At 42.2% G+C, this 25,818-nt stretch overlaps 1 protein-coding gene across 7 annotated transcripts in view; it reads left to right on the top strand.

The window, feature by feature from the left end:
• Positions 1 to 25,818, top strand: part of arvcfb (ARVCF delta catenin family member b) — a 216,559-nt gene that overhangs the window by 142,608 nt on the left and 48,133 nt on the right. The gene's annotated exons all lie outside the window — the stretch shown is intronic.

Raw genomic sequence — 25,818 nt, 5'->3', positions numbered from 1 at the left:
CGCAAACTCTTTGTTCTTTTTCGCCTCCAGGGCATTTTGATAAGTTTCAAGGCCGGACTCGAGTGTGCGCAGAATGAACTGAAGGTGTGGGAAAAGGTGGGCTGTGTTGGGACACAGGCTCGGATCATATGAATGAGACCAGAAGCATGTCAGTAAGCTGAGACTGCGTTCTCTTCAGCTGCGTCCTGGAGCAGGTCAGGTCCGGCTGTGTCCGTGACCCTCCACTCCCAAAGACTCGGATTGTATTTATGCTTCTGGCCCAGAGCAGCTTTGAGGCGTGACCTTTTCAACTCCAGTGTACATTCTTCAGCAGGACCAGAGCTGCAGTCCACAGTCTCTTGGAGAGGCCTCAATACTCCTTGTACTTTTTCCTCTTTTTCACATTACAGACACAAAATTCTACGTGTTGTAGTTTTTTTGGACTTGAACAACATGTGGAAACTACTGCATTATTGTAAATTGAAAAAAAATGTATCTATTTTTATACATATAAATTTGAAAAGTGTAGCTATCATCCCCAGAGTCAACATGTCTCCAGCAGCATCTGGAGACTGAACATTTTTGGCCAGTCAAACCATCAGATTGGATGATCAGCATGCAATCTAAAAAAATTATACCTGTTTTTAGGCATTTCTGAGCTCCACAACAACAAATATCAAACAAATAATTTCAGTCTCTTTCGGTGATAGATTGGAGGGCTGCAGCTGTGATGACATGCATTCAGAATCCCACCCACAAAACCAGCTGCAAGTAGCTCACATTCATAAATCCTTCAAACACCCTCTAGAGACAATTACAGCTGCCTATTTTGATAGTTCAAAACACCAAATATACCATCGTATCCATCATTTCTCTCAGTGGAAACAGTTTTAGCGCTACCACAGAAGCTAATTTTATCAATCATCTTTATCTCCATTCTTTTGGGTACAGCCAACTCGCACCAAGGACAATAAATGGCACTCCTGGATTCTGCTGCTTTGCAAACGCCGGCCAATAATAGTTGTAATAGAATATTTTAGATATGTGCTCTGAAAAGATCCATGAAGGTTCAGATTTTCCACAAATCATTTGGAGTCAAGATGCACATAAAGCACCCCAAATAAGTGAATTCACAAATACTAATGCACAAATAGGAGGGAGTCTGCTGTACTTCTAAACTGCAAGGAATTTCAAATGTACTCAAGTGAATATTTGTTGATTCTTTTACTGAATCAACAGAAAAGTACAGAAGTATTTTTGGTGTTGGTTAAATGCGCCACTTGGAGTTTCCCGTTGTGGAGGATGTGTTCAGGGTGATGTGAATCTGTCATACTTCCTGTGTCTCCTACATGGCCTGTGGAACATCTGGACTTTGTACGGCTGTCTTTCATTTCTTCTCGCCACTTTTCCATGAAGGAACAGATTTGTGGAGTTCAACAACATTTATACTGGAATTCAACTACACGCTCATTGACTCTATGTACTAATTCAGTTACTTCCCAAAATAATTGTTTTGTAAGAAGATGTGTATCATTTTCCTTCCATCATACAGCTATGCACTTCTTAGCTGTGGTCCATCACCCCAAATTCCCAATAGAACACGTTGATGTTTACAATTGCTAGAGTTCAGAGGGTTGTAAAATGTTTGCAAAACCCTATAAATGCCCCAAGATGCGTCAAACTCAACGTCCACATTGTTGTTTTGGGTGTCGTCCCCCTTCATGGAAGTGGAGCTGAGCTCATTTGGATTCCTTCCGGTTGGTTCCTTTATAGCGGTGATGCTCTGCACTGACCCCTCAAGATTTCCAGCCTCTAAATCAGTCGTTATCATCAGAGGAATATTGACAGCTAGGGAAATGAGACAAATACCGCTCTGCCTTGACCTTGTCTTAATGCTGCTGCGGAGCTTACAGTAAATTAGTTTTAGCCTGCTGAAGATTACTGGATAGCCCACAATAAGTGGGGGAGCCAGCACCAGGCTGAGTTAAAAATAAAGTGGCCTTTATTTGAGAGCTGCGCCGGTAGGGTAGGGCCCCGGATCCTCTGAATTCAGCTGCAGAGGCTCAAGTTCATAAAAAATAGAAGAACAGATTTGTCGCGAAGAGATGGTGGGGGGAGGAAAACATTATGAATAATCCAGAAGTCGTCATCTTGCCAAGGCCTTTGCAAAACCTGACTTTACTTTCTCTCCGCAAGTGAGAAGGACCCGTCTGAATAACAAAATAATTCATCTGTGATTCAGCCAAAGACCAAAGGAGGTCTTGTCTACAGGCGGCGGGGTATTGCCAGATTCCTGACAGCAAGCAGAGAGGTTTAGATGCAGCCACTGAGCGTTCTACCCCGTCTCTCTGACGTTTTTTGATTTCTTACCGAAATTAAAAAGCTGTCACACGCTTCTTTCTGCGGGGGTGTTTTTGCATGACAGCTCAAAGGTCCCCGCCTGTCTTTTTCCATTCCTTTCCTAGGGCCCCTTGTGTGACTGAAGAAGACGATGCACAAATCAATATTTGAAGACATGTAGAGCATGAGGAGTGCTGCTGTTCTGGGATTGGGAGGTCACACAAGAATGATGCCAATGACCGGAAACATATGAGGGGCTCAATAGCGGCAGAGAGTCCATTATTGCACTGGGGGCTGGGTAGGTGATGGGGGTCTGCAAGAGTTGTGGTTGCTGTGGTGTTTTGGAGGCAATAATGTTTTGATCATATGGTGCTGCAAGGCCCAGTGACTTGTTATACCAGATGGCATGGCACCCCATCATACAGCCTTTTCGTGCTTCCTGTGTTTCCCCTACCATGGCTTGACGTGTCACAGTATCTCCCACCACGCCCTTCATGAACACCACCTACCGCTTTTGATGTTTATTTACTTAATTTACTAGGAGCAAGCTGACGCCATCTACATAGATTCTCAGGAGGATCACCTGCCACCAATGCCCAAACATCAGCAGCATGATACACAATAAGGGATTTACCAGATTTTGGAAATATTTTTGGGCAAACTTAGAATTTCAGTTGTTTTGTTTTTTGTCCACAAATAACTGTTGTAAATAAGCTGTTGTGACCCGTCTGACAACGGGGAGTATGTACCCCAAGATTGACTGACCCTGGTTGTCTCAGTCTAAGGGAGAGCTAATGCAAAGAAGGAGCCATAAAAGTGAAAAATTCTTTCAAAAATAGTGTAAGCCTTAAACTGTGATTTTGAGAATTCAAGTTCAGAGTAGAAATATCCAGTACAGGTTGGACTTTGTGGTACATCAGAATTTAAGTCTTTCACCAGTTTTTGGAAACTTTAGCTTGGATCCAACCGACTAATACAGTGCAGATCCAAATCCTAATGTTTATAGCAACTAGAACTGACATGGACTAGAGATGACCAAATCCCTTTGGAAATGTACTTCCATGTTGCATAAAGACTAAAGATTACTTTTGCCGTTATTTAACTGTAGTAAATAATGGCAAAAATTTTGAATTAGATCTTACACCAAGTCTTTGAGGCTGGAAGGCCTTTTTGTCATCACCCTCATCTTTAGCTCTCTTGACAGATTCTCTATCAAATTCAAGTCAAGACCCTGACTGTCCTGCTCCAAAATGTTAATATTGCTAGACTTCTTTAAGCCTAAATCAGTCAGGGGTATGAATAAATTCACATGATTCACATGTCCATGCACATGATGGACAACCTCACAGGTGTGACTCTGTATGCTTTGTTGTGCTCAAATGAACATGCCCTGAGGTTTTGGGATGTTACCTCGGGGTTATGTTTGCCGGAGGAGCAAAGGTCTTTGCCTCTTAGCGGCTGGAAGCACAGAGCTCCATCATTCCCTCTGCCTTGGCTCTCATTCTGTCCGTCCTAACCCATTTGGCTAGCTGACAGTGTGACCGATGCGGCCCTGCACTCCCTCCCTCACTGTCCAGCCACTGGCAAGAAGCGTAATGCCCTCTCAGCTTTCATCATCACGCTGATGGAATTAGAAAATAGGTGAGTGGCAGTAAATTGGAAGGCTGGAGCTTGGGCTGCAGGAGATGGATACCTTCACACTGCTACCTTTGGAAACAGTGCTGGGGAGAAGAAGAGGTGTATTAATGAGATGTGAGCTTATTATCTTGCCCGAGTGGAAGCTTTGGCTTTACCCGCTAAGAAGTGCTTGTAGATTGCATATCGAGATTGGACGCATACTTCGTCCACAACTGTTTTCCCTCTCCCTTATTAATTACATCACTTAAGAGCAATTTTTGTGCACTTCATTCTTGGCAAGTATGGCAAATCCTTTATAGGAATATGCAGATAAGGTGTCAGACAATCCTCACAACAACAAACTCATACACAAACACACACACACCCAAGATCTGGAGCCCCAAAAGGAACTAGGTTTGGATCTTTAGCTTATTTAATCTGTTTTGTCTGTGGGCTACAGACACTGAGGGAATGGGATTCACGATCCCCCTAACTATGTCCAACAAACAGCTTCCTATCTCTGATACTGGAAGCCAGCAGTGGCAGCTGTGTTTTCGATCGGGTAAATAAGAAAGCCACTTAGCCTGGAGAAAGCGAGGGATGTCTCCGTCACTGTGATGGAGGAGAAGCAGAAAACTGGGGAAGTAGAACTCATCAGGCTCTCTCTGGAAAGCCCTGTTCAAGCCCGCTTTGAGGCAGTAATTGGTGCAGCGATGATATTTTGTGATTATTACACCAGAGTTATGACATGAAACAAACATTCAGGTTTATACACGAAAACACTAGGATGGAGTCCATCAGTTAATTGAGTTGAAGCTATAAAGAGCGAAGGATCTACCTTCCTCTTTCTGCTTCATCCTGTGCTACTCATTAGGAATGCGGCTGCTATTCAGAATCTTCAGCAAGAGAGCGAATGGATTCTGGGGCCTTTTTTTTTATCTTCAAAAGAACCAGGGCTTTCCTGATACTTCCACAGGATTCATAAAGGCTCCACCCTTTATGTTCTGCAGCTGAGAACCCTTTCGAGGGGCCCTGATGGGGGGCGGGGGGAACCGGAGTATTCATAAAGTTTTCCTCAACCAGAAATGCAAGAACAAGCCCTTCTCTACTTCTCCCGTTCTCTTTTCAAACCCCATCTAGCAACATCTGCACCTTATTGGTCCTGCATGCAGCTGGTGTGGGGAAGCCAGAGGTGGTTCAATCTTCTCTTCCATGTTTAGTCTAGAACCCTCTTTTGAGGGATTAGCCCACATCCTGTTACTTGGCTGGAAGCAGGCAGGAGAGCAGAGGAACCATTGATCCTCAATCGTTGTACCATCTGTCTCATTATGCCTTTTGGGATTATTGATTCCCTCCAGCAGCTCTTCCGCAGGGATTCATCCAAACCGGAGGAGCATTCAGATGCAACTTGCATACATCACCCGTTATTCTATAATAATGTCTACATCTTGATTCTGATGCGTGTTGTTGTTGACAACAAGCAGCAACAAATCCCTCCCTTTATGGACTATTTGGTTATCCACATCAACTTAATGTAGCTTGATCACAGGCTTTTCAAAACAAGTATCTTGTTGTTCACAACATAGAATGTGTGTTGAGCATTTCCCTTAAAGCTAGTGACCATTAAGTACAAGTAAAGTTGTTGTTAGCAACATCTTATCTGCATCAGAGTCCATTGTATGACTCATTTGCTAATTAGACAGACACTGAAGGGTCATCAATGTATTGGGTCACTACGTTGCAGTTTTTCCGCTATCTTGTCTTTTCCAGACATTACGGGACTGTGATGGACTGACTGAAGAGGGCTGTTCTATGACTCATGACTTTGATGACATGCTAACTGCTCAATTTCTGGGCAGCAGAGCCAATATTCCACAATAACATGCTAGATAACACAATTATTGATAGTGTCATCTAACTGCAGAACAAAGACTTTGAATTTGTGATTTTGAATGTAGGTTTTTTGCGTTTAATTTCAGGCATAAATCTAAAACAGTTTTCATGTGAGTCAAAGATTTTAATCTATGATGAGCTGATAAATCCATCTAACAAGGTAAAATGATACACGATGTGGGAATCAAGAGAATGAGCTCAAGTTTTTACAATGTTTTTGCCAAATTCAAGAAACCCTCATTCAATTTAACAAAATAAATGTTTCATAAATTTCAAAATTATGAAATGATCTAAGTCAGGATAATTCATGTCATTTAGATGTTTAACAAGACGTCATCAAAACTGAAACAATCTGTTGAATTTGTACACAGAGGTTGCTAACTTTAAAGTCATTAGCAGCGAATAGGTAAAGTCTTTTGCAGCGTACCCAAACTGCTGCTCCACGGATGATTAAAATGTGGTAGAGATTTTTCCAATGACAAGGCAAATAAAGACCTACTTCCTGTCTTGGTTCAAAATTAGAATCTCAAATATAGATGTAAGGTTTCAAGTGTCAAGTTTAAAGCTAATAATAATATCTAACACTTTACCAGTAGCTTACTGCCAGTAGTTTGATATCTCTACTTGCTGCTCTTAATTTGAAAAGCTACATTAACGATTTTTAACTGAAATCAACATATTTTTGACCACATATTTCTTTTATTGCTATAATTTTCACCAGCTGCTCCACCCAGTGAGGAAATTTGAATTGTTTCCATTCCATTTTTAGCCAGATCTCATGAGAACCAGAATATGAGAAACCAGGGTGCATTTGGCTGTATGTCACGCTCACTCAGAGTTCATTCGAAATGCCTGTTGGGTGTCTGAAGTGAGATCTGTCCGTTACTGACCCACGGGTTCCTCAGTTGCACTGACGAGGCCCCAGCTCTTCATTAGAATGCTGCTCTTTAGCTCACAACACGCAGACCCTGCTGTAACCGTCTGAGTTCAGCGGGAAGAATAAAAGCGAATGGTCGAGAAGGATGGAGGGGAAAGTCCAAACCACTGTAAGCTGATCAGCCTTTGCTGCCCCCCAGCCCCTGAATAGCGGCCTCAGCTCCAGCCAGAACTCTGCCGACAAACAAACATCGTGCTGACCTGTGGCAGGAGTTCAGCCAAACCAGAAAAAGAACCTCACAAAAAACGTTAACAAGTTTGTGGTATTTCCAGCTCTACAGTCGCTCCATTATGACAGCTAATACCATTTTTTTTTTTTTTTTTTTACAAATGAAGCACTTAGACTGTTCTCTAACTGTCATATGCCATTAAAGATGCGGGCTCGTCATTGTGTCCCACATCGCCTCGTAATCTCCAGATATGTGCTGAGCGCGCTCCCAGAGCCACCGGTGAACAGCGAAGTGATGCGCCTCTTTTCTCATTCCACGAGGCTTTATTGAGCCGTCTAACGAACCTCTGCTGTTCGCTGCCGGGGCTTCATGAAAATACCATCGCAACCTCCCTCGTTTGGAACTTATTTGGAATGAGCAACGGGGCTGTGAAGTGGAGTGCGCTGCCACGCTGGTCTGTGCCAGCCAGGTCTGCGGATACAGAGGGACAGGTGCCAGCCGTCTGCGGAAGGTGCCGGGCTTAGCACTCATTGCGCTGGATTGGACTGCGTACAACCTCGGCCCCGTGGCGTCTGCTTTAAGAGCTGCCAGCAACCTGGTGCTCCAGCCAAGCAAGCTTTTAGTTTAGTAATAGAACATGGTGTTGGTGTAGTCTTTTTTTCTTTGAAGAGGAGATGGTGGAAAGACAGGAAGAAGAGGTTGTAGAAGAATTAATTTACATTTCAGCTGGAATAACTCTCTTCATTTCTGCTGTAATAATTCCTTGCTTGATTAGTGGAAGTCACCCCCAACTGTATGCAAACCCAACAAAGATAGAGCAATAGTTGAATTTCTTCTTGCCGCATTAGAGTTCATTCTAGGTGATGTATTGTTGTTACGTTGAGGCTTTAATTACACGTTTGCCTTTTTGATGAGCTTTTAACCAGATATTGTCAGATAGGGAAACTCTGTTAGCTATTGAACTACCAAAGCTCATTGTTTCCCATCGTTTTTATGGTGTATATGTCAAAAAAGACAGCAGCAAAAGAAAAACAATCCCCTTTAGCCTCTGGAGTTCTGTCAGCCTGTCTTTGTAGACTTTGTGGACTGAAAAAAAAAGACATTTGTGGAGATATAAACTTGAAATGTGTTGTCTCTGAATCATACCCAGGTCCGTCACACTCCATGTTTTCTTAACTGAACGAGACTGGACCTCACCGAAACACTCCAACAGGTATATATTTCCCTGTGGCTCTTTTAGGTTGCTGTTGGTTACCAAGCCACTTTCCTAGGTTCTTTAGAGATTAAAGGAGGGGGGCTCAGTTTAACAACATCATTGGTGTGCAGTGTATTTTTTTTTGTTTTTTTATTTCTTCTTCTTTGTTGTACCTCCCCAAACTTGGGATGTGTGGAAAAACGTGCCATAAACCCGGCAAAGTCTCAGGAGTTAAGCAAATAAAGCCTGTTGACACAGACCTCCTTGAGTTCCTGAATTCTTTCCATCATATTCTGGTACAGTTAAGAAAGGCCTAATCCAATCAAAACCATCCTCTGCCTGTTTTGTGCTCAGCCTCTTTTGAATGTGACTCCGCGTCCAGCTGCAGTCTGTGTTATTCTGGCCTCTTCGGAGCACGCAGCGGTGAAGGAGGTGGGCGAAGGTTTTAGTGGGGGAGGGCGGAGGTGGGTGGTTTTGGGGTCACGAGCGGCTACATTCCAGACTCGCGTTGTCAGATGGGAGCACTTTAGAACTGAAGCATTCCGACTCCCAGCTTTAACTCACCTCCGCTGTTTTCCACGTACCGCTTCTCCTTGGCCCTGAAACGCTGTTTCAGGAACGCTGAGGAACGCTGATCGATGCCCCTCGTTGTGCAGCGCTCAGTCGTCGCTTATTGGCAATCCACAAGTCACGATGGACCCTCCATCTGAGCACGAACCCTTCCCCTGACCCGCCGTGTTGTCACGTTGCTCGTGTTGTGACTTTGACACGGCCTTGTTAAAATCTTTTACTGCTAATGGTGATGAAAGCATTGTGTGAGCTGAGTGCTTTACTGCCTGCGGTAATTGCCCACAGAGATCTCAGATCCTCACAAAGAAGCAAAGGGTCACGTAGCGGTTTGGGGGAGAAGCTGTAATTAAAATGTATTAAAACGTGTGTGTCACTGCTGGCAAGTCAGAGACCTGCTTGTCCAAATTCCAAAATCGGCCCATTTTAGCTGTCAGGTGTCAGCAGAAAAACTAGATTATCAAACAGATTCGAAAAGCTTCCCTGCACATTAACAAGTTAATGCAAAAGCTTTGCTGCCAACCTGAGTGATAATTTTGTTTTATTGCTAATTTTCTGTTCCCAAACTTCTTTGTTTTATGAATTTCAGAGTTATTGATATTTTATGTAATAAACCAACTGAAGGAAAGATGTAAGTTTAATTAGGAGAGAAATGATGGATGGTTTATGAGATTTGGTTTCAGAAAAGTGTATCTTTGTTTAACCCCCTCGACTCGGTACTTTGTTGAACCACTTTGGTATCAAGAGGCAGACATTTTTGCCCATAACTTTTTTTTTTTTTTTTTTTTTTTTTGTTTAACAAAACGGCTAAAGATCAGTTGGATTGGATGCACAGCATCTGCCACCGATTCCCAGTTGGATTTGGGTCTGAACTTTAATTGGGCCATTCTAACACATGGATATGCTTTGATCTAAATCATTCTTCAAGGTTTTTTTTCCCAGCATAGTTTTCTTCTGGCAACTCTTCCATAATGAAGGGATGGCTGTCTCGTTGTTCTACTATAATTTTTCTGACAGATTTCTGCAGTCATTTGGTTGCACAAGATTTTATTGAAGGAAACGGTGTGTTCGGACCATTACAGATGGAAATTGGAGTAAATTTTCGGCAAAGAAAAATCATAGATTTTGAGATCAATTTTTTCCAGGAAAAAACAGAAAATTTCTGAGCTTCAAAAGTTTAATATTTTCTGCTTTTGAAATAGAAGTTTCTAAGTTTTTTCTAGAATATTTTGAAGATGTTCTGGTTTGAATTTACTCCTTTTTGTTCTTACTACAATGGCTCTAATACGCAGTCGTCAGAACGAATGTGGAACATAAAAGTTTGCCTCACTCATCAGATTTAATAATTATAAAATAAAAAATTGTTTTCCTTCACTATGTTGGTTTATCACAACAAATACCAAAAATACACTGGATCTTGGATGGTTGTGGCACAAAATGCAAAATGCTATTTTCCTAAACCCATGGGACTTGATCCATTTTTTTATTATTATTTTTTATTTTTGCAGTAACGATCTCCAGTAGCAGTCAGTCTAAAGAGGCGTCTCACTGTTGCTCTATGACAGTCTCATAACCTCATTTGCTTTTGCCGCTCCTCTTTGACGTCTACTTGAATGGTTAGAAAGAGGGGCCGAAAGGCGCTGGAGTTGAGAACACGATCCTTGCCCGTTATGATCGATGGAAGATAGTTTGAACTTCGTCCTTTTCTCTCTGCTGTTTGGTCCTTCTCTGCATTTCTAACTCCTCTAGGATTTAGGTTCATTTTCAGGTGTCATTTGATCTTCAGAAATGCTAATTAACTGCTCCTATTTGTAAAATAAATAAATTAATAATAATAATGTTGCCATGATTATGCGTAAAAAATGGTCTGAAATAGAAAAAAAAGATAAATCACATGGAAATGTCTTCCGTTTTTCCAACCAACCTTTCTGGAATGGGGTCACTGAATAAGCTCTGTGTGTTGGCTACCAAATCTTTGATACTGCTTTCAAAGGGAAGGTTATTGTGTCCTCCTGCCATGGCATGCTGTGGTGTGGAAATCACACTGGGAACGTGCACAGAGGCCAATCTGAAATGACAGTCCCCTTCACCCATTCTGTAAAATCAGAGGTTTGCAGGCAGTAGGGCTGGCGAGATGTCTCTCGTGCGCCGAGCCGCCAAGGCCATAAGCTGCCGCCGCCGCTGCTGTTCTCTGTGGCAAAGCAGGCCTCTTGTTTTGTTTCCCCTCCAACAAACCCTATTAACTCCTCCTCTAGGCCAAACTCCTCTTCTTGCTTTGAATCCTTCTTATTTCCAGAATGTGCGTGCTCCTTCAAATTGTGGATATCTGAATGCCACTTCACTGCACATGATCACTCAAAAGTTTATTTAGAAGTCAGACTTGAGCAGGTTTTGAAGGCTTTCAGGCTGCAGAGCCTGGAGCGACTTCCTGCTGCAGACATTACCTCTCCAGGGAGAAGCTGATATCTGCAGGATGGTGCTTAAAACTTGCCTCATTTTCGTGATATTTGCAACTGAGCGACGCCGTTTGCACGTCGTGAATGCTGATGTTACAGCTACGTAGAAAATCCTGTATATATTTGGAAACGTTTGTGAACTTTGTGAGCAGCGGCACTGCAGTATTGTGCAACGAGTTAGTGAAGTGGGTCACCCCCTCTTCTGTAGTACTGAAACTCCTGTTTTTCTGTCATAGGAGGATGGTTAGGCCAGGAGAAATTTTGCACAAGAGGCTTTTATCAGGACTTTGACTTCACCCATTTTTGTCCTACTGGAATATATAGAAGCTTAAAAAGACTGTAGTGTAGCAGGTTAGTTGGGTAGTAGCTTTATTATGAGTTGATCATGAAGTTCTAGATCTACTTTTACCCCCAAAAGCTGGATATGGCTGCTGCGTCAGCTGTTGTTGTCACAAGTAAGTCTAAGGGTGTATTCACACCAATCCTGATTTGTCGACTATAATTGACCAAACTTTCTAGTTTGTCTGCCTAGAAAGTCCAGTTTGTTTGTAGAGGTGTGAATGCGCAACTCTGAACTCTGATGTGAACTCTAGCCCGCTCACAAACCTTGGTCTCGATTTGGTTGAAGGGAAATCTGGTGCGGTTCAAATGCATATGTGAATGCCAAGTGTACAAGACACTGCTCCAAAAGCAGGAAGTGGACTACAGCGCAGAGCATTCTGGGTAAGCACAACCAAAACAAACACGCTAAAATGAGAATTGGCTTGTGGTGTTTAATTAAAGACAGAAGACAAATCCTACAACCACTAAAATATGATGCTATTTTTGCCTATAATTTGTGAAGAAGGAAGTTGCGCTCGATGTTTGCTTCAGATGTTTTCATGTCATTTCCTTCAGTAAACCTTCGTGCAGCGCCACCATGGGCGAGTTGCAAACAGTTTTTTGGTTAGTGAAAGCAAACGGCACGAGCTGAAAATGTTACAAATGTTGCAATTTTGGGCCCCAATCGAACCGAGTCTACCGTACTATCAGGTGAGAAAACACCCTAATTTGCTGGAGTGCAGCCATCCCTCTCAGTGGAATCAGATCAATATTTTTGGGTCGGCTCCACCAGAAGCCAGTTGTGGAGCAGTCTTCAATGCCTTACTGAAACTTGCGGTTTGTTTCCACTGCGATTTTTCTTGCTCTTGGCTCGTGGTTACAACTCGGCTGTGCTGACTGATGAGTGTTTGGCTGCTCATGGATCTTTCTGTCGTCCCTGGCAGGCGGAGCTGCCTTAATTGTTGCATGCCTCTGGAACGTGCCTCGCTAATAGAGCTGCTGGAGTTCCAATCAGTCAGCGCTGGGTTCTCTCTCCCTCTTTTAATATCCCCGTCTCCGACAAGCCGAGATGCCGTGACGATGCGACGGAAACGGTCGCCACGCAGGAGCCTGTGGCCCCCGAAGACACAATATCTTTCTTCCAAGCCTCTCAGACTGTCTGCTGTGAAACCGGGATCCAGCAGTGATGATGTTGTTATGGTAATATCTGTTTGTGGGTGTCACTATGCTGGTCTTGTGCTTGAATAGTAACAAATTTGATGAAATATGACAACCAGTGAGTCATACAACTGCAGATGCTAATTTCTCAGACTGTGGCAGCCTACAGTCACTCAGAGTGGATGAGCAGGGAATCTTTTTAAATCTCACTCCTGAGAAAACGCCAACAGAGGCCTTTGTTCTGTTGACGCCGTCACTGAACTCCAGGAAAGCAGCTCAACCAGGGCCGGTAATTCACTTGGACATGGCTGAGCACTCACACAGGTGAAAGGTCATTCTTCAATGTCGGACAGGGAGAGGCTTTCCTGTAATACCTCAAAGATTTGCATAATGTGAGCTCCATTCTTGTTCCTGGAGTTGTGAACTATAGTGAGAATGCCACAGTCCATTGAAAGGTTCCAGAGGATGAATCATGGGGGTATTCCCACCAGTCTGTGGAGGTAACTAGATAAACCAGGACGGGGTTCTCAGCTGAGTCATGATCCATGTGACAAGCCCCCCTCATCTGTCCTTGTGTACCTTCCCCAATGTTGTCAAAAATTCAGTCCGTTTCTAATCAGTTAATGATTTATACAGTACCTCCTTTTTTTTTTTTTTTTTTCCCTTTTTGGATTACCGCAAAATGAACAGGTCCCAACATTTTTTTTGCACTGATTCATAATTGTGAGTTTTTTCACAATTTTTCAGCAAAAATGGTCAAAAACATTAGGTTTAAGTGACTATCGCTCACCTGCAGGTGACAGTATTTCTTACTTCTGCTACATTGCTGCCTCAGTCTTACTTGAAGTCAGGTGATAGTCCTTGATCAATATGGCAAGTAGCAAAAATCAAGCTGTTTAAGTTCTTTAAAGACTGAATATGTCCAATATATCTGCATGTTTTTTTTCCTCATTTTTTCTTTGTGTAGATTTTGCAAAGGGCTTAATGACAAATAAAATAAATATTTAAATAGTAGCATCACAATATCAGTGATCTTGATTTTCAAAAAAAAAAAAAAATCACAAAAACAATCTTGAAATATTGGAGGTAATGATGACACCAAGTGTTACTAGATCACCCCAACAAGTTTTCAGTCAGATAAAGGTTGAAAATGATGAGATTTTTTTCAGGATTTGTGGCCTGTATTCACAGTAAATGCACAGAATTGGCAGAAAATGAATGACAGATGCTTGAAGCTTGGGAATTGAACCCCAGGTGACTGTGTCAAAGACCAACAACTTCTGCTTCACTGCAACACAGTCTGTAAGAAAACATTGTTATTGGATGCACATTGGCCGTTTACTCTGACTGGTACAACAGAGAGCAATACTTGGGTGTTTTCAGGTCGTTTTCTTTCTTTGCTATTTTGGATTCTTGTGGTTTTCTCCCTGACTTTTGTGTGTACAAGAAGAGGCTGTCCGCCACAGGCCTTCGGTTTGTTCCTGCCTTTGAATTGACCTTGAGTGAATGAACTTAGAGCAGGAAATGGGCTAACTGTATGATAGCAACGTTGCTGTGTTTTATCCTTTTGAGGCTCAGTCTGTTTTTGAATATTTTGGATTTGAAAACATTGAGAACCTTTTTAGAAATGTCAAACTTAGGGTAAACATCTGTATTTTCTACAAGGAATACAAGGAATATAAGCTTGAGATCAGAGCTTCAGGATATATATATATATATATAACAGTAGTATTGCTGAAAATTGCACTGACAACACAGATGATAAATTCACATTCTTCCGACTCCTTTCTTGCCATTACACAATCTCCCAACCTTTCTCCAGGAGCTTTAGGAACTAGAAATCAGGTGGAAAAAATTTGAGTAGCTGGAGAATGTGTCCATCTGGTCAAGAATATGATCCATAAGCACAGAATTTGAAATGAAGGAAGGACTATCCGTCCATAGTCTATACCTGCTAATGTCTGTTGCCAACAGTCATTGGGCTAGGGACAAGTTGCCACCCTCAAAGAGCAACACAAAGACAAGTAACTACATACACACTCCTACCTACGATGAAGTTAGAGTCCCGTTAACCTAACAGTAAAGTTTTTGGACTGTAGGAGGAAGTTGGAGTACCCAGAGAGAACCGGGAGAATACAAACTCCACATGGAAAGACCCCAGGATGGGGTTCGAACCCAACACCTTCTCGCCACAAGGTAGCAGTACTGCGAACAATGCCTCTGTGCAGCCCACAAAAAGGCAAGAAAGCAGTATTTTTAATGCTTATTCTTAAAGAAATGAGAATTGGCAAAAATGAACATTGGTAGGTTACTGAAATCAGAAACCTCTAGTCAGTGAATCTCTAAGCCAAACAGTTCCACACTGCTGGTCTTTTTCTGTCCCTTAATCTTTTTAAGTTTTGGAAGAAGTGATGAAACCCTTGGCGTTGAAATCGAACCCCCTGACAGGCGGAGATGCGAGCACCTTGTCACCATATGGGGTTTGAAATTCCTCAGAGCTATGCAGCATGCTACGAACCTCACGGCCTTGTTGATTTTTCAGCCTTCTCTCTACGTGGTCTTTTTCTTTTCCTCCGCGACGTAAAACTGACATCCAAAACCTGTCTGTCCTGAAACTCACATGGTCGTCACCGGAGATCCACAGCACCCATGTCATAAAGTCAGGCAGTGTAGTGTGAGATACAATAGCTTTATTCCTGTGATCAATGAAGCAGCCCAGTGGCTCAGCTATTGTTCACGGAGGTCCGGTGCAGACTTGCTAAACGGCTTCTGGTGATTCACAGCCGTCTGGTTTCCAGACTGACTGATGGCACCGTGCCCAGCTGGCGAAAGGAGATTTGAATAAGAATGAACCACATTAATCATCAGTTTCAAGTTACACATTTTTAGTTGATTCAGTTTCATTTAGTTTGTCTGACTTTGTGAGGTGCCAGTTTTATATTGTATTTTTTTTTCTTCCCCTTTTTGGGTGAAAATAGCAGTTTTTGCTTTCCCCTCAGACAGACAGACACATCTTCAGTTGTACAAGTGAGAATCCACAGTTTGGATGACACAGCGTCACACTCACTGTGAGATGTTATTTGTGTGGGCATTGGATCCAGAAGAAATAGTCCCTGCTGTTATTTTTGAAGCTTGAAGGGTGTGGAGAGGAGGGGGGGAGGGGGATTGGTGGTGGGTCTGCTGGCGAAGCAACATGCATTTTTCATCAACTTATTTTTTTATTTTATTTTTGAACAGGCTGTAGAAGTAGATGGAAGTGTGTTGCGTGATGTTTCTCCCTGCATCCCTCGGTGATAATGTGAAACAGGCCGTTCCCTGTTTCATACATTCCACAGGTTTAGCCGAGGTCCTCAGATATCCTCTGTGTTTAGACTTTGTTCACCGATTTAACTGCGGATGAAAAAAAAAAAAAAGATGTTTCCACCATTTTGAGATATTGCCTGGCTTTTTCTTGAGGCCCTCGGACTAATGGGTTTTGGTCTGCAGATTCCAGCCCCGTGTCCCCCCTCCCTCCCCCCTCTCGTTGGGCCATTTACTGAGGCCCCACTGGGGCAGACAACAATGGAGTTCATATGAAATATTCACCATGACTGGGGCATTCCAGCAAGCAGTAGATCTGTTGATCGCAGCACTTTAGTGGTAGGATAAGAATCTGCTGTGATTGAGGGGGAAAACACATCTACGCGTGCTACAAGGGGCTGAAAATAAGATTTAGTGTTTGTTTTCTTATTGCACAAGGTCTGTTTGTTGTCTTTTCTGAATGTGTGGTAGGCTGTATCCGTGCTGGCTGCCGCCTTCAGATGCTCAGCTTGGAGAGGAGCTTGGGCTACATTCACACAACAAGTAAATGCGACCCAAATCCATCAAATCAAACAAATTCTTTCTTTGTTGATAGGCGACCTATATCTGACTTTTCCACAACAGTCTGAGCAGCACAGTTCCGATGTTCTCGCCTCCAAAAAATCTGATCCGTGGTTCTAATTGACATCCATATCCAACAGTTTTCAAAGTGTCTGAGCGGTCATGTTGCATTTTATCTGACTTTTACGTCGTTGCTCTGAGACATGCCTCATGTTTCTGCACAAGAAAAAGCCAGACGCGGTAATACTAATTTCTGAAATCGTAAATAGTATATTTATCTGCAAACTGCACCGAAGCATCACCTTCCACCTACAGTGACAAGCTAGACAAGGGGAGCGTTAGACAGGAGGCCCATGGTCACTCTGGAAGGGTTGCAGACATAACCACTTGCTGTCCCTAGGCCTGTTACAGTAACAATTTCTGCTGGAAATATTTTTTACCATATAATGGTAAAAAAAAGAAATGGAAATTATTGAGTTTGCTTAAATTTATCATGCAATAAATTGATTCCGTGCATATTGTGACAGGCAAAGCCTTTAGCAAATTTGGCCTTTATGACAAAGTTGGTAGAAGTCTTGAAGTCTTGTTTTGAGGTTTAGCAAAAAAAAGAAAAAGAAAAAGATATTGACAAAGTCCAGACCTTAAGACAAAAGATAAAGGGGGGAGGAAAATTGCTGCAGCTGAAATTCAGCATTGTTTTGGTTTTTATTCATATTATTATTAGTTTGTGTGCTTTCTGACAATTTTATAATTGTCTTATTTGACTAAGCTTAATTTTATTTTCTGTTTTATAATTTATCTGCCCGTCATATTGTTTGTTGTGAAGCAGTTTGGTCAGCTGAGGCTGTTGTAAATGTGCCATATAAATAAACTGGGCTGATCAGTTGATGGATGGAGTTAAATAGGTTCTCAGTTTAACAGGATGATCCAAAGTATTCAGCCAGAGATGTACCACCACATCTTAGAATGGTCCAGTCAAAGTCCAGAGCTGAATCATTCTTTTGCTTCTAAATCTTTCACATGAAATCCCAGTGAAAATACACTGACGTTTCCTGTTGTTTGAGTTCAAACGGGTGCGAATAGTTTCCCAAATCCGCCGTCTCTCATGCCCGTCACACGCTGCCATATTGTTAGCACCTCTAGACCAGCGGCTTGAGGGGTTTTGTGTAAGCTCTGCATCGGGCGGCAGACCACCTCTGTGTACGAAGGCCCACATTCCCACTGAGGCAGGAAGGAGGAGGACAATGCTGCAGCCACAAAAGGGACTGGATATTAGCAAGTATTATGGGTAATGCTGTTGGTGTTGGTCCAGCTCTCCCATTCAGTTTCCTACACAGTGCTTTTGTAACCTCTGCAATCTTGTGTGAAAGCTGACGAAGACTTTTTGAAAAAAAAAAAAACAAAAAAAAAAAACCCATTCAAACTTGCATATCTGCGTCTTTTTCTCACAATGTAAAAGCTGACAGAAAAAAACAAAGCTCTGTGGAACAAACCAGTCAGTGAAAGATTTGCTTTCGATTGTGTGCCTGCTTTTTTCTCTCTCTCTCTCTCTCTCTCTCTCTTCATACAGCTCTTTGTCATTGAGGATTACTGGAGAAGGCTGTCACTGTCCAGTATTCTTTTTTTTCCCCCTAAACTCAAAAATAAAAGTTTTGTTAGTCGTGTGTGTGTGTGTGTAACTCTGTTGTGCTGTGCCTCAGTGCCCAGCTATGTTCCAGTATTATTGTTTGGCTGCTACTGGGAAAATATGCTGCATTACAGAGCATGAATGTTTGAAACAATATATTTAGACCTTTATTAAACATTGAGCAGGCGGCCTGTCCTTTGCGACCACAGCTTATAAAAGTTTTCTTCTAATAACGGTTAAAACTCAAGTCTTTCTCTGCTAATTATTCCACTGTGTCACGATTTTACAAAGCAGCCTATGGAAGTCTGCGTCTGGGAGATGCTTCAAGGAGCTTCTAACAATCCTTAAATGTATATTTCGTGACTCTGGCTTTGTTCGACCCTTTTGTGAATTTCCCAAGGCAGCAGTGAGTGTTTCTCCTTACGTTTAAATATACGTTTCACGGCAACAATCTGCCGGTGCGAAAAGAAACCTCACCACAACCATCGCCTCACTCCCACCGTTCTATTTAAAGCCTCCAGACAGAGCTCACGGGCTCGCGCACCCTGAGTGGACTCCTGCGAGCCGGAGGTCTGGCTTCTCCTCGCTCCAGACGTTTACACACGCACCTCTGAGCAGCTCCCGCCAGCTGGTGCAGAGGTAGCAGCTGCAGTAACCTCCCAGACAGCGAGGTCGTGCTCAACGCTCGCCCAGGATACGCTGGGAGCCCAGAGGATGCTCATTAAACACGGCTTTCTTAGAGGAGGGCCGAGGTGTTTGGCAGAGAAATCCCACTGGGGCGAAAGATGTACACAAAGTCACTGCACTGAACTGTTTAGGGTCTATTTTTAGCCAGATCCACTCTAGTCTTGGGCCAGTAAGTAAGATCACCAGGGCCGGATATACAAGGGTGCGGGCCCCTGGGTAGGTTTGGACACAGTTTTGGTTCCCTATCCACTACAAAAAATTCATTTTACTAATGCAATTTGCAGAACATTAATATGTTAGCAGGTATGAACTGAGGGATGTTTAGACAATAGCTCCATGTTTTTCCCCCCCAAAAATCTGCTATAACTACAAATACATGATTGTCTATATTCTCATGAATCCAAAAATATTAGTAGAACTCACCTAAAACTGCTTGTTCGTTTCATATAAAGTACAGTGTTTGCAAAACATGCATTTGTAAGAGAAAAAGTAAATTAACACACAGGGTATAAAGTAATTTTATTTAACAGTATAAAATGCAATGCAATATTGCATCCAAATAGTTCTTTGTGATTGGTGTTTTGAAATATAAGAAAATTGATATTGCAGTGAGTTACAGTTTCGTGTATTGTGCTGCTCTAGACTTAATCAGAGATTTTTTTTCTTTTACACCAATAAAAGTTAGTAGTAGTTTTTAAGCTGTCCATCAATCTATATCACCAATGTTTAGTCTTCCTGTCTTTTAACAAGTAACACTGGAAGTATAATAATCTGATTTCAGCTGGTTAATTAATCTGACTCAAGAAACCGATCAGATGCCTTACATCTAGATACTGCTTGTAGCTTACTAAGCTTTCTTTTGAACAGCACAGTGAAAGGCTTTAGACTAACCTTTTGCAGTAGCTGGTGTGTCTAACAGCTGTTTTGTAGATGGAAAACACACAAGTCAGGTGTACTAATTAATATGACTAAGTTAAATTGTCTCTGATATTTTTTTAAGCTGTTCAAACAGTACAACATAAAATTGTAAATCTGTGTCAAACCTTGATCAAGTCATCACCCAAGCCCGACGGACCAAATCTGAAACGAGTGTCTGGTGACGTTTCGATGTTGCGTTTCTTGAGTCATTCGGTGATTAAGCACTGATGTAGCCCTACAGCATCAGTCCAGTAGCAGTGGCAGCCTCGGGGTGGTGATGGATTCCTCAGTGGACAGACGGCAGGAAGGTGACAAGCACCCCTATTTCCTGTCTGTGATTACTATGCCCAGGTGCCCCCCCGTCTCCCAGCGCAGTGCCAGCAACATGCCTCTTCCCATTACAATTGGATAAACAAGTACTCAAGGGGTCAAGGAAATGGTTTGACCTCACTTTGCTTTCATTAGCGGGGAGTTGGCACATCTTATTGATTTACTTGTACTGCTTCTCAAATTCCAGTGCCATTTAGAGAGCAAATATGCTAATTCAAATATCCTGATATAGACTCGTTTCAGATGTCATCGAGCTTGCTAGACGTCCTCCCCCATCGCGGACCTGGAAAGTACCTTTATTTTGCCCAATTAAGACAGGGAGATGAGACTAAACTGATTTAGCATCAGAATAGTGGGTAATTAGATGGCTGGCATACACCGGACATCCTCTGTCTGACGGAGACAGAAACGCACAACCTCCTCAGTGTTTCTGATAATCAGAGCAGCAGACATGGAGGCGCTGTGGCTCTGCGTCCTCATATACGAGCCTCAGGTTCCAGGAAGTCGGTGGCTAATGACGGCTGTTGTTCTTTTTCTTATTGCATTTAGATGATCCATGTTCCCACTTAAAATAAGATACAGGTTAAGCTAGTTTTGGTGCTAATCTATAGTGGAGGATCGCTTGGAGAGGATGAGTCTTTGGGAGTTTGAACGGTATAGATAAAAGGTAATGTTGCATTCAGTTAGCTATAGTAGACTTTAATTTTTTTTTAACAAATATGTGTTGATAGGCTCTCTATTTATTAAATAGTAAAAGTAAAGTCTAACACTTTAGAGTGCAGAGCTAATAGTTGTTGTGCCAGCAGATTTTTTTTTGTGTGTAAATGTGGATTTTTTCCTAATTGCCCATGTAGAGTGAGTGAGTTTGTGTATTCATGTCTTTTTGTCCTGTGTCTCTAGGATGTACTCCAACTTTTGTTTATGTAAAAAATTAAAAATATTTGTGAAGCAAACCTTATTTTACAATCCGCTTTTCCACAAGCAAGTGTAAAGAAGAAGCTTTACACCTGATTAACTAGTGAGCCTCATATTACTTTAGAAGCATATTATTTACTGATGAGCTTTTCTAGTTCAGACCCTAAATATAATAGTGGCAGAAACCTGTGATCTACAGGTCCAAGTAAACAAACAAGACTTCTAAATCAGAGCTAAAATGACATAAACAGCCTTGTTGAAACCACAGCCTGTGATTTTTTTTTTTTTTTTTTAAGCGTTTAGCTGGGTTTAGCATCAGAAGCAGCTTCCACTGATGTCCCAGTGGACTGTAAAGGGTTTGGAATGAAATTTCCTTCCTGTTGGGAGCCGTTTCTTCAAGGGTTGGATGATGTCTTTCATCCAAAGCACCCTGACCTAGCGCTTATTAGAACAGTTTGAAGCCTGTGGCCAATCATCACTCCTCTTCCAACTGATAGCTGTTTTCGGGTGAAGATCCTGTTTACGGGATGTCTAAATCTTCAGAAGTCAGCATTTCCTGTTGCACGGGGGAGGGGGGAAAATCCCCAGAATGATGGCAGATAATACAGAAGAGTGGTGGAGGGGGATGGGGGGTTTGTTGCATCAAGGGGAGAAGACAGATAAAGATGTTGGTGTGTGTGTTTGGTTGATTAAAGGCGGGGTAGGGGGCGCTTTAGCAGCCAGATGCTATAGGCCTGCAGCTGGTTAGCTTTGTGGGAGGGGAGCCACAGTAAAAAAAATATTTTAAAAAATCAGCGATGCCAGCGAAGTGGGGCTTAGCCAGACACTGAGAGGAGATAATCCATATTTCATCTGCCTCCCTCCATCCCATTCCACCTCCTTTTCCTCCCAGCCACCTGCAGAGCCTCACAACACAGACCCAGAGCATGAATAGTGCATGACACCGAAAGAAAAATTGGAGAAGCGTTTACACTTTAGTGTTTTTTTTTTTTAAGGGAAACTTTTTTTCATATCCAGCACTTTTAGGAGCTCTACAGAGTTTTGGAGGGACTCTGTTAGACATATTAAAAGTTACCCCTCGAACCCAACTTATTAATATAAAATAAATCCCCAAATTACCCATCCTTCCTTTGAAGCAGCGCAGCCACCTCCTCAGTTTTTGGATGAGGCCGACAGTCTTTACGCTGTGTTCATATTGCATGTTCTCCAGAGCGATTTTGAAAACGACTTCCTCTCCTCCCGGTACGTTGCTGTGTATCCAGCAGATTGTAGCGGTGAAAGCCACACTCGTAGTGAATTCCACCTTAGCTTCAAAGATTCCAGTTCTAACGTTCCCTTCATAACATCGTCTTTCTGAGGATGTACCATCGGCTGATTTCGCATGCAGGGGAAAAAAAAGGCCCACTACCAAAACATAGTTTTAGATGTCTGCCTGGCTTTAAATATTCATCGCCTAGTTGTAGCTTTGAAAGTTAGCTTAAAAGACGCTTTTGCTCGCTCAAGCTCATGTACCTTCAAACACACCAAACACTCAGAAACCAGTTCTGTGGCTTTTTAATCTTTTTAATAACTTTCTTTCCCCCAGCTCTGTCGAATTCTGAATGAAAAACTGCATCGCATGAATGTCATTTTTCACAAACCGATATAGACTTTATTATAGCTCAGTTTAGCCGTCTTTTGGTTGTATGTGTGTGTTTAGTGGAGATGGAACTGTTGCCGTGCCGTTGTCTCCGTCTGAGTTTTTTGCCGTTCGGAGCCTTGTCATAAAAAATGCTCTTTGAGTAGATTTCCACTCGGCAAGATGAGAGGGAGCTCTGATTTTGTTCCAGAGTGATGAGGAGGGCACCGTGTCTACGTACTCTGGTTGACCCGCAGATATCAGATGTCCGGTCGTTTCACGGTGAGCTCTGGCTCCATACTGCTCAGACTCTGAGGGATGCAGTTGATCTTTACAGCCTGCTGTCATTATCATTCAGGAAAAAAAACAAAAAAAAATGTTCTGCTTTGAAATAGACTAGGGATGTGTAGCACAAATACGGTTTATAGTGTCATTTTTAATAAATGTAGAATGCTGTGATAGTGAGACTGCAGTAGCATTTAGATAATCCAATGGGCTTTGTTGTTATATTTTAATTAATTTAAATAAATATTTTATCTTCTGTTCTTGTATGTGAACAGGAGAGCCTTGCAAAAGTATTCATACTCCTTCAACAACTGTTTCACTTTATAACATCAAACTTCAGTGTGTTTTTTGGAGACGTTTTTGCGACAAACCAAGATGAAGTAGATCATAACTCTAAAGTGGAATGTCAGAATTTTCAAAAAAATTTTATTTTTCCAAAAGAAAATTTTAAAAACTTGACAGGCCGATTCTATGCTACCCTTTAACTAAAATTAGTTTCAGCTAGAAAGCTTCAAAAGTCATCTAATTTTTAAATAGAGTCCATTTATGTGTAATTTCCTCTCAATATAAATGTGGCTACTCTATGATGGCTCTAGAAGTTAGCAAAGTCCAAGGACCACTGCAGACAGTCTAAAGCTAAATTAGGTTTTAAAAAGTATTCCAAGCTTTGAACACATCACTAAACACTCAAAATGGAAAGAGCATATTGCAACCAACAAGACACAGCCATCCATCCAAAGGCCAGACAAGGAGAGCATTAATAAGAGATGCAGCCAAGAGGTCAATGGTAAATCTGGAGGAGATGCAGAGATCAACAACTCTAATGGGAGAATCGCCTGACTGGATAATTATTAATCACAAACTCCACATATCTGACTTTTAGTGAAGAGCAAGAAGTAGATCATCATTGAAAAAAAACAAAAAAAAACAAAAAAAACACCCTTAAAAATTTCAACCGGACCGATTAGGGAACAGAAGGAGTTGGAAATGTTGATGTTGATTTTCTGTTCTGCTTTAGTATTATAGGGTTATAGTTTGGGAATGACAGAGGAGGAAGTGAACAAAGCCATTCGGTTTGTGCTGGCCACGCTTCCATAATGAGCAATTAAAGTCAAGTTTAAAATATTTTATTAGCTGGTGAAGATGTCGTGGCCTTACTCTCCACTGGGTTGTTTACAGTGCATGCAATTTCTGGCAATTTCCGTAGCCAAACGTTAACAATTGGGTAAAATCAGATCCAATCGTTTAAAAGTTCAGCAGAGTCCATGCCTCCAGCAAGGAATCGTTTCTCAATAGCCAAGGGTCCAGGCCCTCAGCACGAAGAAAACATAGAACCAGGGCCGGCTTTTACCAGGCTAGATAAGAAAACATGTTGGAGGCTGCCAATATCTACTTGCCATAGGTACTGCTTACAATAGAAGAAAGCCAATAAACATCCAGCCAGAGTGACAGAAAAATGGTTCACATCAAAGCATCTTGTATATTTGATTGGTCCAGTCATCGACCAGACCCGGATCTTGTTGAGAATCTGTGGCAGGTTTTGAACATTTTTACAAAATGTTCACAGACAACGCCCACCTCATCAGACTGCAAAAAACTGAGCCAAATGAATTAGATACTATATCTACAAATAAGGAATTAATGAATATTCTTTTATTTTTCCCTAAGTTGGGAACTTCAGCATATAGTAATATACAGATGAATTGTCCTGGGTTCCTTTAGGTCTAAGAATATTTTTCTCATCTTTTGTAAAATGTGCTGCCCTTTGGCTTAGAAGCAGTCCATTCTACAAATTGCTTTCTCACACCAACATTTTTACCTACTTTGCACTCCATAAAGCCTGTAGAGCAGAGCTGAGCAAAACAGATGAAATATCACATTTCTTTTATCTGACTGAGAGAAATAATAAATAAAAGTCACTGGGCTATAGCTCAGGCCCCCTGATAGATTTACCAAGCTGCACAATGGTTCCTTTATAAGACACGCATACATCCAGCCTCACCTTATCACTTGACCCGTTGAAGGTTAGCTGTAAATCAGCTGGGATTTCTCCAAAAGGCAGGGTTCTTGCAGTCGGTGGCTGTGACTCCGAGCTGTTGCTCACAAAATGAGCCTAATTTTTTACCAGACGGTTGGCACAAGGCTGTAAAAATATCCTGGGAGAAGCTTTAATCTCATCTGACCGATGGCATGTTTGAAAAGCAGTTGCAGTTAATGTGATGGACTGTGTTAGTTCTTCTGGGCATCATCTGAGCTTTTTCCCCTCCTAACTCTAGGGTCCTCTGAAGGGTTTTGAGCTTTAGAGTCACAGAACTCCTTCAGCAGAGCAAAGTGTGTTCCAGATGCATTAAGGTGAATTCACCGTAATATTTCTGTTGCACCTGTTGCTTGTAAAGGTACAGGATGTGCTTATACAGATTAGAAAGCAAAGTATTTTATGTTTAAATATGTTTTAGTGATTAACAAATCTCACTTTCTCTGCTACCCATAAAGTTTCTGTAAAGAAGCCCATGGACTCCACTCCCACAGCCCAACATAGCAGCTTAAATAGAGAAAGAAATAAGTGCCATGCCTATAAAATGTGTGACAAGCTTCACTGCTTTTAACACAAGAGACCCAGAAAGTAAGCCTGTATTGTTGAAAAGGGAGGGGGTGAATATTCACTAAACGGGACACCCTGGGGGTGCACACACAGACAGTTTTTGCAAAAAGGGTGTCAGGGGGACAATAAGCGTTGCGTTTGTAGCCTGACAGGAAGTGAAGCATATGTCCCCTTTCCAGTTCTCTCTGTCTCCTGTGGACCTCATGTGAACTGAGCTTCTGGCAGGCCTCGTCTCACTGCCGCCTCCTCACGCTTCGGCCCATCACTCCCCCCCCCCCCCCCCCACCCAACCCACCCACCACACGCCCCACACCAACCACTCCCCCACACCACCCTCCCATCC

This window comes from Poecilia latipinna, unplaced genomic scaffold, assembly GCF_001443285.1.
Source record: "Poecilia latipinna isolate Pla-1442-1.1 unplaced genomic scaffold, P_latipinna-1.0 Scaffold234, whole genome shotgun sequence".
NCBI classification, from domain to species: Eukaryota; Metazoa; Chordata; class Actinopteri; order Cyprinodontiformes; family Poeciliidae; genus Poecilia; species Poecilia latipinna.
This window is presented reverse-complemented; position numbering and strand designations above follow the sequence as displayed.